Raw genomic sequence first — 17231 nt, forward strand, 5'->3', positions numbered from 1 at the left:
TGTGTTGGGGCGTCAGGCCTCTAAGGCATCCTTACGCCACATTAGGCAGTGACTGCTCTCCTGAGGAAACTCCTGGACTCTCTCAAAAGGAACCTTGAGTCTCCTGGACAAAGGTGCCAGGAAAAAATCATTATCATTCACGATCACACCTCTGAACCTGTCAGCTGTGGTTTCCCCTGCACCGATTCTAAATGAATGTCTTCAGACTCTGGAACCTTCCTCAGGGAAGGCAAACCCTGTGCTGGGGCCAACCATAACCAGCCTCTATAACATCATAAAGGGAATGGACAGTGAACACATCGTTCTGAGGTATTAAGCCTATTTTTAGTACAGAGATGCTTGCATGGTTCCAGGTAGATTTCAAGCCACGCTACCAATACAAAGAAGCATTCCTCAAAGCTTATTATTAGTCCCATTTTACACATGAAGTAGTAAACTTACAGCATATTACCTGAACATTTGTTTAGGAAGGGAAAATGCTAGTAAATTAAAGGAAACTTTGGACAATATCCTCACTGAGAAGTATATGATGATTGGCTTAGTGAAGTTTTAACCTATAATATCTATCTATCTATCTATCTATCATCTATCATCTACCTATATCTGCTTGCCATGGATGCTTTAGGATTTATGCTCTATTTGAAAACACTTCTTACAGTCCCTGTTAAGAGTCAAAGCACAAGGCATCAGGAAGCATCACAGGTAAAATGCAATGGAGTAAAATAACCAGAGTTTCCTCCATCCTAGTTCCTGGAAGACCTAGACTTATTTCCTGCCTCCTAGAATTTATGAAATCCTCTTTATATTTCCAATATTGGATTATATTTCTTAAGTAACATGAGAGTCTCCCCAAGCTAAGCCTGTAAGTACCCAGAAGAAAATTAAGAAAAAAATTACTGAACTATTTCTTCATCACGTGGTTCATAGTAGATACATCAAAACACCATCAACATCTAGAGAACTGAGCCTATCCTGAGTTCCTTCACTGGGTATCACTGCTGTGAACGGAGGCTGCTAACCCAGTTTTTGGAAATAAGTATAGAAATCCATGGTGATTGTGGGGTTAGAGAGCGATGGGTGGAGGTGGAAGAGGCATAGAGGGGGTAAATGGGAAAAATAAAATAAACATTTAAAAAAAGGAAATCTTATTTATGGCATAAAATATTAATTGGCACTTTATTATGTATTATGAATCCGGGCTTTGCTAACTCCTCACTTATGCTTTGCATTTTAGTTGCACTATATGTATACTATATGTTGGCAGGTCTACAGGAGGACTTAACAGTAAGTTTCTTACCCATAAGGGTAACAATACAGCTGATTCCTTATCCTACCACACTTTTGAGTTAGTGGTGGCACTTATTAAAAAATCATATTGGTATAAAAGGTGTAAGTTACTGTATTTGACTTGGGTAAAACAGGACTTAGAGTCACGCCCCTTCCCTTTCCTCTACCTCAGTGGATCTCAACCTTCCTAATGCCGTGACCCTTTAATACAGTTCCTCATGTTGTGGTGACCCCCAATTTCACTGTTACAAATTGAACATAATTAAAGCATACTGATGAATCACAAAAACAATATGTAATTATATATGTGTTTTCCGATGGTCTTAGGCGACCCCTGTGAAAGGGTCGTTCGACCCCCAAAGGGGTCGTGACCCACAGGTTGAGAACCATTGCTCTACCTCCTGCCACCAACCCCTCTCTGCTCTCATAGATCAGGACACTGAAGTCACAGAGGGGCTTCCTGGTGATGCTGGAATCTGGTCACCAATTCCTACCACCTTTTCTCTACTGCCTCACCTTCTTGGTTTCTAGTGGAGTCTTCAATTAACTCTTTCTTTATGTTTTAATCGCAGTCGAATCCCACGAGGCCCCCTACCTTATAGAAATACTCCTATTATAAGTTTTTATAATAAAATCATGGATCTCATCTTTGTTATACTTATCACAGTTTTCACTTTACAGTCGTTTTGTGGACTAATTGAATGAATGCCCGTCTCCCTTTCTATCCTATGTATACACCATCTCAGAGGTCCCAAGCACAGTGCCTGGCAAGTAGCAGGCACTCAATAAACATGCATTGAATAAATAATGGAGCATACATTTTAGTATGGGTATTTCATTTTGCAGACAGTGAGATTAATGACCTGTGCATTACGACATACTGTCTGCAAACATAATCACCCCCTCCAGCCTAATTTCTTAAGCCATTCCTTCTGCATGAACCATTGTCTCTCCTAAAAATTGTGACATCTGTCATAGTCCCTATATGTGCCATTTATTTGTGTACTTTTCCCTTTCCCTGTCCTAGACTGTAAGTACCTTGAGGTCAGAGACTCTCATTCATCTTTTTATCCCCAGTGCCTTCTACAAAGCAAACCACCCAGAAAGTTCCCAATACATGTTTGTTGAATGAATGAACAAAATAATATTTGAGCTGCCTACCATCATCACAAAATATATAGCTGCACACAAAAGACAATAAATCACCCATCAATTGTTTGGTCATGGCTCGCCATGAAACTTGGGGCTGCTCAAATATATTAGGTGTTGAACAACAAAAAAAAAATCTTTCTAAAATACTAAGCACTAAAGGAACTTGCAAGGTAGCTTCCCTTCAGTGCAATTTTTACTGTGAGTCCTCCTCCAACTCCTGTTAATTGTTTCGCTTTCCAATTAATTCTGCCTTTGGGGAAGGCCATGTGGCTGTCGGGAGGGGGGACTTCGCTCTGGCAGTTGAAAGGTGGGGCCTGCTCACTTACACCCAGGGCGGGCCAGCTGCAAGTAATGCAGTTAAGTGTGCCTGGTTCCTGGGCTTCCATCTGGAAGCTGCCTGATCCCATTGTTCCTGCAGATCAGCTGCAATCTGCCTGCTGGGAGAGTCAGGCAATCAAAGGGCAGGATGGACAAATGGGAAGCCCAACAAAGGATCAGGGGTAATGGGGGAAATGGTGCTTAAACCCTGCACTTGGATGGGCTGCAGTGACAAGGTAAAGAGGACCGAGGAGGGTGCTGTCCGAGGGGTCTGGCAGAACAAGGCTTTATTCTAGCGGTGGCTGATGGCTATATCTGTGCATTTCAAGAAATCCCATTTCTTCATCTGTCAGCCATGACATATTATACACACCATGGTGAGGCTGTCAGTTTCAATATGTCCTTCACTGAGAATTAAGCACTTACTCCATTGAGACTGAGACGGACGTGGCAAACCTGGCCCCAAGCACAATGCTGAGGTGAGTGAGAGAAGTACCAGCTCTGCCTCCCACCCTTCTCTACAGGTTTGGGGATGAGATTCCCTATGGGGGGGGGGGGGGCGGGTATGGGTCTTATATCCTTGACTGGGGACTTAGTAATTCATGCAACAAGGTTTCCATTTCCCCCTCAGATGATGAATTTTTCTGGGGGGGAAAAACCTGAATCTTTTAAGGCCTTTTGTACCACCCTCAGCAGGGCCATCTCCTAAAATGGTTCACAAATAAGGGAAGAAATGATGCTACTCTACATTGGGCCAGTTATTTGTGTGGAAAAATCTTTTTTAAAAAAATATTTTTTTTTATTGATTTCAGAGAGGAAGGGAGGGGAGAGAGAGATAGAAACATCAATGATGAGAGAGAGTCATTAATTGTCTGCCACCTGCATGTCCCACATTGGGGATGCAGCCTGCAACCGGGCATGTGCCCTGACCAGGAATTGAACCTTGACCTCCTAGTTCATAGGTCAATGCTCAACCACTGAGCCACCTGGCTGGGCTGGAAAACTCTTAGCACGTCTCTTTGGTTGCTCCTCCACCCCCATGAATTGACTGCTTGTGGAACTCACAGGCACTTTGAAGATGTGGGTCAGTTTTATAAGAACAGTGCTTTCTGCATATTGAGCCCAGACCAAATATTTGTTCACAGTAAAACACCATTTAGAACACATTGGACAGATTTCTCTCCTAACGGATGTGTCTATATGGAAGCAACAATCCCCTCCCCCATGACCAATGTATAAATCATATACATTTAAATTTTGTACAAGTCAGAATTCTTTTTTAAAAAGCACCTTATTTTCATTTACTTTTTAAAATGAGCATTAGCTCACTGCATAACAACTTCAAGATCCATAAAAGCGGGAAGAAAATCAATCTCTCGGCCTTCTCTCGGGCTTCTCTACAAAGCACGGGTTGTCTCAATGAGAGGGAAGATAGTAATTTGGGTCTGAGAAAAATCATATAACTCATCAGAAATTAAGCATGACTTTATGGGAGATGAACCACTCTTCTGGGTTAGCTGTCTTCACGCTGCTTTCTGCTGACTTCGATACTTTAAATTTACTATTTGTGAGATATTTTGCTTTGCATGAGCAGGAAAATATGTCTGGGTATGAAGAAAGGAGGGAGCTTTAGTTCCTCATTTGGCACTTGGTGCTTCTCAGGATGTGGGGCTGGATCACTGTACCAGAGCCACCTAAGGCACTGGTCATAAATACAGATTCCTGGGCCCCACTTCCTCTCCCCCCCCCCCCCCCCGCCCATACACACACCAATTTGCCATATTCCAGGGTTGGGCCAAGAATGTGCATTTTATATGCTCCCCCAGATAATTCTGATGCACAATAAAGTTTTAAAGCCACTGATCTAATGTTTTAACCCCCAAATTCCTCTGGGTGGGGCTCTTCTGTGGTTGCTATGACATTTGGGCACTTTTGGGTGGTAAATATGCAGAGCAAACACCCATAGACCTGTTAGGATATGCAGTTTGGCACCATGGAGCATTCCTGCTTTGCTCTTTGAACTTTGTAATTTAAATAGTGAGAAACTCTAACATGACCCCCTGTTTTGGTATTCTAAGTGCACTGCAAGGTAAGGTGGACAGAAGGGTCATAATATGGATGGATGAGGATACTGCTATCCCAGAAAGGACTAGGCACAGGTGTTCATGACCTCCAACTCTGGGGTCTCTATTTCCCCAACTCATCCTGGCCGATCCCTGGACCTCCAGGGAATCTTGACATTCCATCCCTGAGGCTTAAAGCAGATACTCGAGCAAGAGCTGAGAGTAGGGGACAAGGAAGGCAACCACACATGTCTGATTAAAGGCTCTCAACTCAGGCTGTACATTAGAATCATCCAGGAAACTTCATAAATAACACCATACCTGGGATCTGGCCCAGAGCGATTAAATCGACTTTCTAGAGGTGGGGCCCGAACAGTAGTACTTTGTTCCAACGTAGACAGAGTTGAGAACCACTGGATTATGTCAAAGACAGGGGTCTGGGTTAGGGACTAAAGAGGCTCTGATGTTATCAGGAGATGTTCCAGCTCAGTGGTTTTCAAACGTGTTCCACAGAGTCCTAGGATTTGGTAAAGGCATTTCTGAGCTGTAGCCAGTGGGTTGGGCAAGAGGGATGCTCCAGACCATTCTTTTAACCCCCATGTGAACAGAGTGGCCTTACACAGGATTCCATTTAACAGAAGGGAGGAGAGGAGAGATGCTTCTGTCACTCAAGAAAATATTTTGAAAATTACCATTTAGGCCAGGGGTGGGGAACCTTTTTTCTGCCAAGGGCCACTGGATATTTATAACATCAATCACAGGCCATCCAGAATTATCAGCTTAAAAGTTAGCCTGCTATATTTGGTCAAACATTTAATTAACTAACGCCTAATGCCTTGGCAGGGCCAGACCAAATGACTTCTCTGGCCTTATAAGGCCCACCCCTGATTTAGGCTCATGAATAGGAGGGATGTACACGCCGGCTTTCACTGAACTTCCCCCCAACATCTTTCAACCCAGTTCATTCCTGCATTTGCTAGTGGTATGTATAGAGGAATGCCAACAAGTGCCCTCTTTGAACCAAGGCTTTATGATGCTGAGTCCATAGAATCCTATGAATGTTTGTGTCCCTCCAAAACCCACATGTTGAAATCCTAAACACCAAAGGGATGGTCTTAGGAAGTGGGGTCTTTGGGAGCACAATGTGGTTAAGTCACGAGGGTAGAACCTTCATGAATGGCATCTCTGCTCATATAATAAGAGAGACCCTAGTGTTCTGTTCCTCACCATGTGAAGACACAGAGGAGATGGCCATCTATGAACCAGGATCTTCTGACACCTTGACCTTAGACTCCTCAGACTCCTGAACTGTAAGAAATAAATTGTTGTTTACTTAAGTCACACAGTCTATGGTATTTTGTCATAGTAGCCCAAATAGACTGAGGTGATGGGATACAGAAAAGCTACCCGGCTCCTAAATGGGCATGAAGTTTCCAATTACATATATACAGTGAATGTGTCCTCATTTCCTGTGACATGAATTGCCCTGGGAAGTCACCTTGATGTGGTTCCCACAGGAAACATTCCTTATTTTCTATTTGGGGCATGTGAGTATACTAAAGCACTCTTTTCACTGGAGGTAATAACAGGTCCTGCGAAGACAAAGGTCATTATCATATGCTTCCCTAAGTATACAGTGATTCTGCATAATAAAAATAATCACTAACTTGGGTCCAGTCATAATGGATTAATAGGCCTTAGACTTAACCTTTCTATGGAAATATAAAACTGGAAAGAAAATATATGGAGCAACTGTTTTCAGGCATTAGACAATAAAGACTGCATTTTAGAGAGAAGGGAAACTCATAAGGACTCACAGTATCCCTAGTTTTCTGCCTGGGAGAATGTTTTAAACTTGGGCAGAGGGAAGTGGAACCCAGAGAGCTGTGCTTTCACTGAATGAAAAACAAACAAAAACCGACATCAGAGTTGGGGGATCCTGAGGGGACTAGAATTTGGGGGAGAATGTACCTGAGAAGATGGAGCTATATAGAAAAGAAACCCTAGAAGTTTTAATAGGGATCCCCTATGTCTTTGGCCAAATTTCATTCTGTACTTGAGGGTAAGACTTCATGAAGTCTAGCATAAACTTGCTACTGAGGGGGACTTTAAGCTGAGCGAAGATGCTGAGGCCACATAATATCAGGCAACATTGGATTTCTGACTAACCAGAGTGGGGTGGCCTTAATGACTATCTCAGATATTACATTGATCTCCCATGAATAGTACTCATTAAGAGTAGAATGACTCTAGCTCTAGAATAAAGGCTACTCTAGTCCCTCCCTAACAAAGACTAAAAAGACTCCACCATAAGATAAAGCTAATCTGTCAGTAAATTAACTACTGACTAATTATTTCCTTTAACTAGCCAAACTATTTAAAGGAAAACAACAAAATCCAGAATGTCTACATTGTAGTATCCACAATGTCTGGGACACAATGAAAAATATATTTGATAAGCAGAAAAGAAGGCAAATATGACCTACAACCAGGAGAGTAGATACAGATTCAACAGCCATATGACGATGTTCAGGTATTTAAAGGAAAAGATGGGTGTAACTGAAGAACATATGGGGAATCTCAGCAGAGAGATAGCAACTACACCAAAATAGCAAAATGAAAATTTTAAATCGGAAAAATGCAATGTCTGAAATGAAACATCATTTGATATTATATATCACTCAATAATATTCCTGGATGTACTTTTAGGACACTGCAGAAGGGAAGTTCTGTGAACACAGAAGAAAATAGCATTATCCAAACTGAGAGAGGAGGAAGAAAGATTTAAAAAGCCCAGCGCTTCAGTGACTTATGGAAGAGTATCAAGCGTTCTAACATACATATAATTTGAATGCAAGAAGTAGAGGAGAGAGAAGAGTGCACACATAGATTCACATAGCTAAGCAGCTCAACAAATCCCAAGCAGAACAAACACTCTAAAACCCACATCTGGGCATACTGCAAACAAATTGATGAAAACCAAAGATAAATAAACAATTTTAAAAGCACCCAGAGAGATAGATACATTATTATGGAGCAATTGTTTTCAGGCAAAAGTAATGTCTAACTTTTCATAAGTCAAGCCAGAAGACAATGCAATAATACATTCAAAGTTCTAAAATAAAAATGTCAACTTAAATTTCTAAACCTATGAAAACATCCTTCAAAAATGAAGGCAAAATAAAGTTACTTTTAGATAAACAAAAACTTAGAGAACTCATTGCTGGCAGACCTGAATTACTAGAAATGTAAAATAAACTTCTTTAAACTAAAGGGAAATAATGCCAGATGGAAATTCAGTTCTACATGAACAAATGAAGAATGTAGAAATTGCAAATATGTGGGCATCTATACTACAACTTAATTCTTGGCCTTAAGATCTTCAGAAAAGCAGCTACTTAAAGCAGAAATAATAACAATGTTTCATGTAGCTTATGACATTTGTAGAAATAAAATATCCTCTATAATAAAGAGAGAATATGCAAATTGACTGTTACTCCACTGCGAAGATGGCAGCGCTCACAGTGGAGGCGGGGGGTGAGGGGTGGTGGTTTTCGTAGCACAAGATGGCTGCACCCACAGCAGAGGTTGAGTTCCGTAATGAGCCTTAACGAGCAATCAGCAGGGACCTGAGGCTGAGTCCCCTCAACCACCCCCCCATGGTGCTTGACAGGAGACCTCAGGCCACTCCCCTGGCCCTGGTGCCAGGACAGGGGACCTCAGACCATGCCCCCCACCTGGCAGGGCTTGACGGGGGACCTCAGGCCACACCCCACCGCCTGGCACGGCTTGATGGGGGACCTCAGGCTGCGCCCCCCCCACCCGATGCTGGGCCAGGGGACCTGAGGCTGCGACCACCCCCCCATCCCCAAGCGGGGCTTGACAAGGGTGGGACCGGCTGGGTCTGGATCTAGCCCAATGGGGGTGGGGCCAGCTGGGTTTGGGTCTCACACGATTTTCAGGCACACGTGGGTGGGCGGGGACTTGACTCTGGGTCCCGTGGTGCGCCCCAGACTCTGACAGAAGGAAGATTTTCATATACATTTTATTAATTTTCTTTCATCTGTGACACTTCTATTATAGAGAAAGGGCAAAGAGCAATATTAAAATATTTCCTCTAATTAATCCCCTTTTAATGTGCATGAATTTCGTGCACCAGGCCACTAGTATAATAATAAAAATGGTGCTTACACCTGAAAGGATGTAATATCAGTTCAAAGTAGGCTGTGATACTTTAAAGGTGGATATTGTAATTTCTAGTGCTGCCACTATAAGTAATAGTGGTAGCCCAGATGGTGTGGCTCAGTGGTTGAGCATCAACCTATGAACTAGGAGATCAGAATTTGATTCCCAGTAAGGGCATATGCCCAGATTGTGGGCTTGATTCCTAGTAGATGGCATGCAGGAGGTAGCTGATCAATGATTCTCTCTCATTGTTGATGTTTCTATCTCTCCCTTTCTCTCTGAAATCAATAAAAATATATTAAAAAATAAAAGTAATAGTAGTATATCTAAAATGTAAACAGAAGGAAACAAGGATACTATTTTTTTAAAAAATAAATCCAAAAGGAGGCAGAACATGAGAAAAATGAATGAAGATAGATGAGATAAATAGAAAATACATTGTATGATTATAGACTTAAACTCAACATCACTAATTACATTAAATACTATATATTAAACACTTTAATACAAAACAGCAGCCCCCAAAACAGAGAGTAGACTGTCTGACTGAATTAAGAACTAAGATCCACCTATATGCTGTTTATAAGAGATATACTTAAATATAAAGACACAGATGGATTAAAAGTAAAAGGATGGGACAAGGTATACCACACGAACACTAAGGGTAAGAACTCTGGGCTAAATCAGCATAATGCAAAACAGGCTTCAAAACAAACAGGCCTACCAGAGATAATTTAGTGACATTTAGAAATGATAAGAGTTAATTCAAGAAGAGACAATAATCCTAAATTTGCACCTCATAACAGAACTTCAAATATACGAAACAAAAATTAAGAGAATTAAAGGGAAAAAAACCCACAATTCCACATTGAAGGGATTTTAACACTCCTCTCCCAGCAACTGCTAGAACAAATCGACTAACAACAACAACAACAAATATTAGAAAAAATATACAAAAGATTTGAACAATACTCTCAACCAAATTAACTTCATCCAATTGAAAAATACCTTCACCAAAATACGTTGGGCCACAAAACAAGTAGAAATGGCCAGTGAGCACACATGCAGGTCCTCAAACATTATTTGTCATCAGGGAAATGCTGACTAAAACCACAATGAGGTACCACTCCATATCTAGTAGGATGGCTAATATTAAAAAGATTCAAAAACAAACAAGTGTTGACAAGGACATGGAGCAACTGATTCCCTTATCCATTGCTTGAGGGAATGCAAAATGGTACCACTTTGGCAAATGTTTTGGCCATGCCTTTTAAAGCTAAATATGCCCTCTAACCCGTCAATTCCATTCCTATGTGTTTATCCAAGACAGATGAAAACATGTATCCACAAATAGACTTTCCTAGAAACTTCATAGCAGCTTATTTTCAAGGAGATATCACCAGGAAACAGCCCAAATGTTCACCAGGGGTGGAATACACAAACACTTGACTAAAAAGAACAAAGTATGAATATATTCCACCACAGGGATATATCACACACAAAATTATGCTGCTTGAAAGAAACCAGACCTCTCAGAAGTACAGACCGTATGATTCAATTTAAATAAAGTTCTAGGACAGGAAAAACTAATCTATTAAGAGATAAATCAGAACAGTGGTGGCTTATAGGGGAAGGTGGGGGTGGGAAGGGTCCGAAAGGAAGTTTCTAGAGGTAATAAACACGTTTTTATCATGAGAGGAATCTGAGTTACATAGCTGTGTCCAGTTGTCAAAACTCTCTGAGCTGTAAACTTAAGATCTATACATTTCAGTATATGTAAATTTCACCTCAATTATGTAAAAAAGGAGAAAGTGCATCAAACAAGCATTACTAAAAACTCCCTAGACTCCCTCCCCCGCCCCCCGCCCCCACACACACACCCATCAAAGCCACTCTGTGAAACTTAGGGAGGTTTTCTTCCCAATGAACACCAAGGGCGGCCAGAGATCATTGTTTACCCTCCCCCAGTCTTCACTCAGCTCTCTGCACAGGAACAGCTGACTGAGCTGATCCCAAAACAATGGAGCCCAAATCAGGGAGGCAGGTGCTTGTGGCTTCGCAGGGCCCACCTCGCCTTTCCTGGTTCCTGGCGGCATCCCTGAGCTGGGACACCAGGTAGAAAGGTAAAGCTCACCTCCACGCCAGCCACACATCCACCTTATTGGAGGTAAGGAAGGAAGCTTGACAAGAACCTGCTCACAAATCAAAGCTAATGCTGCCCCGCCTCCTCTGTAAATCATGTGAGATCCATCTGGGTAATGACTCCTCCAGTGTAATTCCCTATTAAGAGGCTTTATCTGGAGAGATAAGCAGCTGGTTTCTGTGTCACTAATTGCTGTCTGCTGTGATTTTAAAACATCTGCACCATTGTGCTCTTCATTTTCATATTCTAATCACCCTGAAACTTGAAAAAGGTACATCATTGATTGTTTCTATGGGTTAATTAGTACACAGTCTCCTTGTAGAGACAATTTAGAGGCAGCCCGAACCTCAATCAGGAAGTTTGTTTTAAAAATTAATAACATCGGTAGTGGCTGGAGGGACTGTTATGCTCAGGAACATAGCAGGACTCTCCTGGTGGGAATGCCACCCTTTGTTATGCTGCACAGAAGAGGGACCCTAACAGCGCATGGGGCAGGAGCGTGGGGAGTGGTGGCAAGCTGGATGCAGGGATACAGGACCTGGCTCGGTACTGTGAACTTGACTGCTGTCTCTGCTGCCTTCCTCCCTTGCTGTCCCACTCCCCCTCTTCTAACTAGCCAGAGCCCCTTACCCAGTTAGCACAAATCAGGATTTGATGTGGATTATCCAAAATATCTGGAGGTGAGTGGAATTTGTCAAAGCTCTAAGAGCACGGGAGATCACTTCATACCTTTAAGTCCATTTGTTTGTGCTTGTCCTCACCTCAACTATGGGCGGGCGGGTGGGGGGGGGAGGAGTGAAGGGAGGGTGCTAGAGTATAAATGAAAGAGCTGGACCACATAGGACAGCAACACTGGAACCCAGATCTTCTCAAACTTAAATTGCATGTGCTTCACCTGAGGATCCTGTGAAAATGCAGATTCTGGTAAGGAGGTCTGGGGCAGGGCTGGCATTCTGCCTTTCTAACAATCTCCCCAGGGTGGTTCAAGGTCAATCATTGGAGATGTGTTGATCAGGGCCTCTTTTTCAAGCCCTTGACCCATGTCATTATTCCTCAGATCCAGGGGTTTGGAGGGAAGCTTGGGTTCTGTGTGGGGGTTTGAATCCCAGCTCCATAATTAAGGAGACAAGTCACATAGCCTCTCCTTTCTTTCTTTCTTTTTTTTAAAAAAATATATTTTATTGATTTTTTACAGAGAGGAAGGGAGAGGGATGGAGAGTTAGAAACATCAATGAGAGAGAAACATCCATCAGCTGCCTCCTGCACACCCCCTGCTGGGGATGTGCCCGCAACCAAGGTACATGCCCTTGACAGGAATCAAACCTGGGACCCTTCAGTCTGCAGGCTGACGCTCTATCCACTGAGCCAAACCAGTTAGGGCGCCTCTCCTTTCTTAGCTTCCTCATTGGGAATGTAACCGCAGTGCCCATGTCAAAGGGAAGTTGGAAGGATTAGAAGTTGATGAGTGTGAAGCATTTAACACAGTATCTGGCCCACATAGTCACTGTGTAAATATAGCTATTAAGCCTATGTATTCTTCAGTAAACTGCTTTTCTGAAAAACAACATCCACCAGAAATGGGGGGTGGGGTAGACTCATTAACCAGAGAGAGTCTCTAAGCTCAGATGGTGGTTTCTTGCCCATCAACCATTCCAGAGGGCCTGGTGGCCACAGTCTGTGGCCGCCCCCACCTTCAACCTAGCCCAACGTTCAGAGCTCAAGGTCTTTCTTCACAGCCTCCTGGGAGCTACTTGAGGATAGACAGTCCCAGGAGCTCACTTCTGCCCAAAATGCATTGTTCTTTCTATCAGAGAGCTTTCCTATTTTGCGCTGAAGTCTGTCTGTCCTTGGAGAGTTTTGGCAAGCAGAAAGACAAGCATCCTTGCATGTGTTGGCCTCGATCCGAGGACCAGGCTCTGCAAGAGAGGGAACGCACCCCAGGAAAGGGGCCCCCAGTCCCCGCCCACCCCCCACCCAGCAGTCTTTTGCCAACTCCAAGGTGCTTTTTCCAGGGGTCTGGAAATGTGCTATTGTGAGGGGAAAACATGACAAAAATGGGCTTTCAATTGTGTGACATAGAAATAAAAAAATTGCCTCTCAGCAGATCTGGAAGCCGACTAAAGGAAATGCAGAGTAAGAGAGAAAACGGTGTGGAGCTGCAGGACGGCCACTCCAGCAGCCGTGGGCAGGCTCACAGGGGCTAATTGGAGAGCAGCGATGTCACCGAATCCTTCCAGAGGGGACCAGGAAGGCTCCGATGGAGCTATTCAGGTGCTGGCACCTGCTAACTCAGAATCTCACCAACAGCACCACACCGCCTCATCCCAGCAGCAACTCTGCCCTCCCTGCCCAGGTTTCTCTAGGCCCCAACTGGGTGTTGAGAGCCCTGGGGGACAGAGCAGAAATGAGCACACAGCCCTGGCCTCCAACACATTCTGCAGGCAAGGCACTGAGCAACTCATCCTGACATGAAGAGCCATACGGAGCCATAGTCAGGATTCAAAACTTTGTTAGCTCTTCTCTGTGGATTGGTTCTTCATACCACACCCTCAAAAGGGGAAGAAGCAGAACATGCTCTTGCCTCTTTGAGAATCAATAGCCTAGAGGAAGTTGCAAAGGACTGGGGCCTGGGGTGGACCATACATTTACATCTGCATCTATAAGAGGTGTAACACCTTTAGCACATTGAGAGGCAGAGCAGACTGGCAGGGGATCTGGTGAGGCAAAACAAAGTAAGGGGAGCATGTAGTTTATCTGGCCAAGCACAGGGCATTTTCCAAACCTGCCTGAGAACAAGGATCAGCAGTGGCCTCCATAAACACAGCTCACCAGGCCTCTCCTGCAAGTTCAGAGTCATGGTTCTGGGCTGGGGTCCAGAGATCCCTACTTCAGTCGAGTCTGGTAAACACTTGGTAATGTAGGGGTTTCTCCACTGAAAGGGGCTTAGAATTGTTCAGCTCTGTTCCCACGTGTGTGTGTGTGTGTGTGGGGGGGAGTAGGGAGGTATGGGGGTGGCAGAGAGACCAGTGTGAGGTCAGTCAAGGTAGCATGAGCAGGAAAGGACTCAACAATCAAGCCCAAAGATTCCATCTAGCTTTTGCTTGTTAGAGGAAGGGGGGGGGGGGGGGGGGAGGGAGGAGATGGGAGAGGGTAGAGGAAAAAGTATTTTTTTCTTCTTTACCTCATGTTTCCTTTTTATAAATGATTTTTACTGCAAAACTGGTGCTTTTTGCCATTAGAGCTAAAATAACCGTTGATTATAAATGGAGTCTAAAATGTCATGAAGATGCTGAATTCGCCTGAAAATCCAGCTTGTAAAGCTTCCCATGAACACTGCAAACTGCAGGCATTTGGGGCTTCATTCATTTGGCATGAGTCTCATCTGGAAGGTGACGCCGACTCCCAAAGGTCTAGCAGACAGAGCGAGGACGGGGTTGCTGGCCATGTGGGTAGGGGCTAACCCTCGGATTCATAGCCGCCTCTATGGTGCTGCAGAACCAGTTCATGTCCTGGGTAGGTGTGAGTGGACACAATGATGTTCCAGGTGTGCAGTCCTGTGCCCCCATGTCAAGCTGTGCTGACTACCCCCAGAATCTCCTACTTAATCTGTGCTCCTTAACTTTCTCCAGGAGGCTCCCTGCTGAAGGCAGCATGGTGCCTGACACTTGTGGGCTGTCCTCTATCTTTTTCTGAGAGTCAGTGGAGCAGAAATGTGCAGCAGCTAGGATGACTGGAACCAGATCTTACTAGCTGTGTGACCTTAGGCAAGTTGCTTAACCTCTTAGTGCCCCAGGTTTCTTTCTTATAATACAAGGATAATAACATACTTACCTCCTAAGGTCAATGGGCAAACTGAGTATGTCAATCTATGTTAAAGCACTTGGACCAGTGTCTGATGCACAGTCAGAGCTATCCCAGTGCTCACTATGTAATGGGGAGCCTTGTTGGCATGCTCAGGCTCAGGAACTGGAAGGACCTAAGTTCAAATCCCAGCTTTGCCTCTTACTACCTATGTGACCTGGGACCTCTTCCTTATCTTCTTCACCCCAAAAATGGAATAAGTAACGCAGCCTGTCTAATAGCATTGTTTTAAGAATTAAACAAGACAACATGCGTAAACTGTATTCACAGAACACATCATAAGTGTTCAACAAATCTGTTATTACTAACATTAGAATTGTATGGCTATTCACTGTTGGTATCACCACCCAACAGAAACCCAGTTCCTTAATAAGTGGGACCAGGGAACATTGTACCTTCACCCTTAGTTATCCCACATGTATCTGCATCCCCTTGACACTCATTCTAGCTCAAATTCCTAGGTGTGATGCCAGGTCTGGAGAAGGTCTCTGATGACCAGAATCATACTAACTAATTTGTAGGAGAATCCAGCCCAAGCAAACTCACTGGCCATGATTCTGGGAAGTTATGCTGAGCCAAATGGCTTGGACTTAGTCTTCCCAGCTATACCTGGGGCCTTCCTGGAACACAAATATCTTACAGTGTTAATCGATTGTCTACAAGTTGTAAATTGGACACAGATTCTCCCCTTTGTCTTTGACTGTCATGAGTTAGCTTATTAGGGGTTTTAAGCTCTTTCTGCATCAAAGCAGCAAAAGCTGGACATTGTACAGAGTTCCTGTTGGGGTGCCTTGTGGTGGGGTGCTGCCATGCTATACAGTCATGGGAACAAGATGTACTGCAGATTACCTATAATGAATGCTGGCACCAGTCTGTGGGCGTCCTTGAATGGTGACAGGAAGTTTGGATGTGGGCTGAAATTCTATATCCACATTAGGTCGGAACCTGGCACATCTGATTCCATTCATCCTGGAATCATTCATTAAGCAAACATATATTTGGGCACACTACAGGAGAGGCACGGTGCTCTTACAAAGTTACAGAATCTTAGAGTTGGAGGGCTATTGGAGACTCTTCTCCCTTTGCTGATGAAGACACAGAGTCTTAGAAGACTAATGCTTATACCCATGCAGATAATCGGGGCTAGAGTTGGTCCACCGTCTCCCGACTCCACCTCCAGCTGGTCCTTCTACTTCCCTTGGGAGAGCCTCCTCTGTAAGGATTCAAGGTGTAAGGAAATGTAATGAAACCCTCTGACCTGACGATACTGTCTGGGTACCTGCAAGCCCATGCACTTTGCTGAGCCTTTGTGTACCTGCTGGACCTCGCCCATAGCTTTGATTTCTTGAACCCTCCTCCAAGGTGAAGCTGACCTGACGTCTCTGACTCAGGTTGGTTGCTGGACTATCTCATTCAGAACTTGCACCTGCTTTTCTCTTGGCTCCTTGTCAACTTTGGTTAGAGAGCATGGCCTTGATCATTCCACTTTCTCCTTAAGCAGGTCCCTTCTTGGACGCCTGCCTCACCAATTACTGCTGTGACAGCAGTAACCCCTACCTTGGCCCACTAGCTTAACCATGTTTCAGGCTGGGTAATTGTGAAATAGTTTTCAGCAATTCCCTGCATCCAACAGATAGGGACTGAGGGAGCCAGGAGAGCCCTTAGGGACCACCTTGTCATTCACTGAGGGCATTGCATCCCAGAAAGCAGAAATACCTCACTCTGAAATTTCCTGATGACATGGCATTAACCATCAGGTCAAAATCATACAGTGAAAAGCTTTCTTCATTGGCCTTGTGGATGCTTAGCTGTGTTGGGTCTTTTCTTCCTTCCTTTGCTTATTATGCACCAAGGCATAAGGTCATCACAAACAAAGACATCCCATTTGCAGCTCCAGGTAAACAGAAATCCACCGTCTATAACATCCACATCCAGAATGATGTCTTAGCCTTACCTCTTCCTCATTCTAATGCTCCAGCAACTCCCTACTTCCCAGGCCAGGATATTAATTTTATTTCGCCTTTATTTAATTAATCTAGGTTTCAGTTTTCACTCAACCCTTAAGTAGCTGTGTGACCTTGGGCAAGTAACTTAACCCTCTGGGCATCCACCTTTCTTTCTGTAACAAAGCAATGATCACCTCAGGCCTGCCTGCTTCTCCAGGTCACTTGGAGCATCTAATGGATGTGGAAACGTTTTGGAAACCATAAAGCACTATATAA

The 17231-nt window shown here is 43.9% G+C and overlaps 1 protein-coding gene across 3 annotated transcripts in view; it reads right to left on the minus strand.

The window, feature by feature from the left end:
• SETBP1 (SET binding protein 1) overlaps positions 1-17231 on the minus strand; it is a 347989-nt gene that overhangs the window by 103706 nt on the left and 227052 nt on the right. The gene's annotated exons all lie outside the window — the stretch shown is intronic.

This window comes from Myotis myotis, unplaced genomic scaffold, assembly GCF_014108235.1.
Source record: "Myotis myotis isolate mMyoMyo1 unplaced genomic scaffold, mMyoMyo1.p scaffold_m19_p_9, whole genome shotgun sequence".
NCBI classification, from domain to species: Eukaryota; Metazoa; Chordata; class Mammalia; order Chiroptera; family Vespertilionidae; genus Myotis; species Myotis myotis.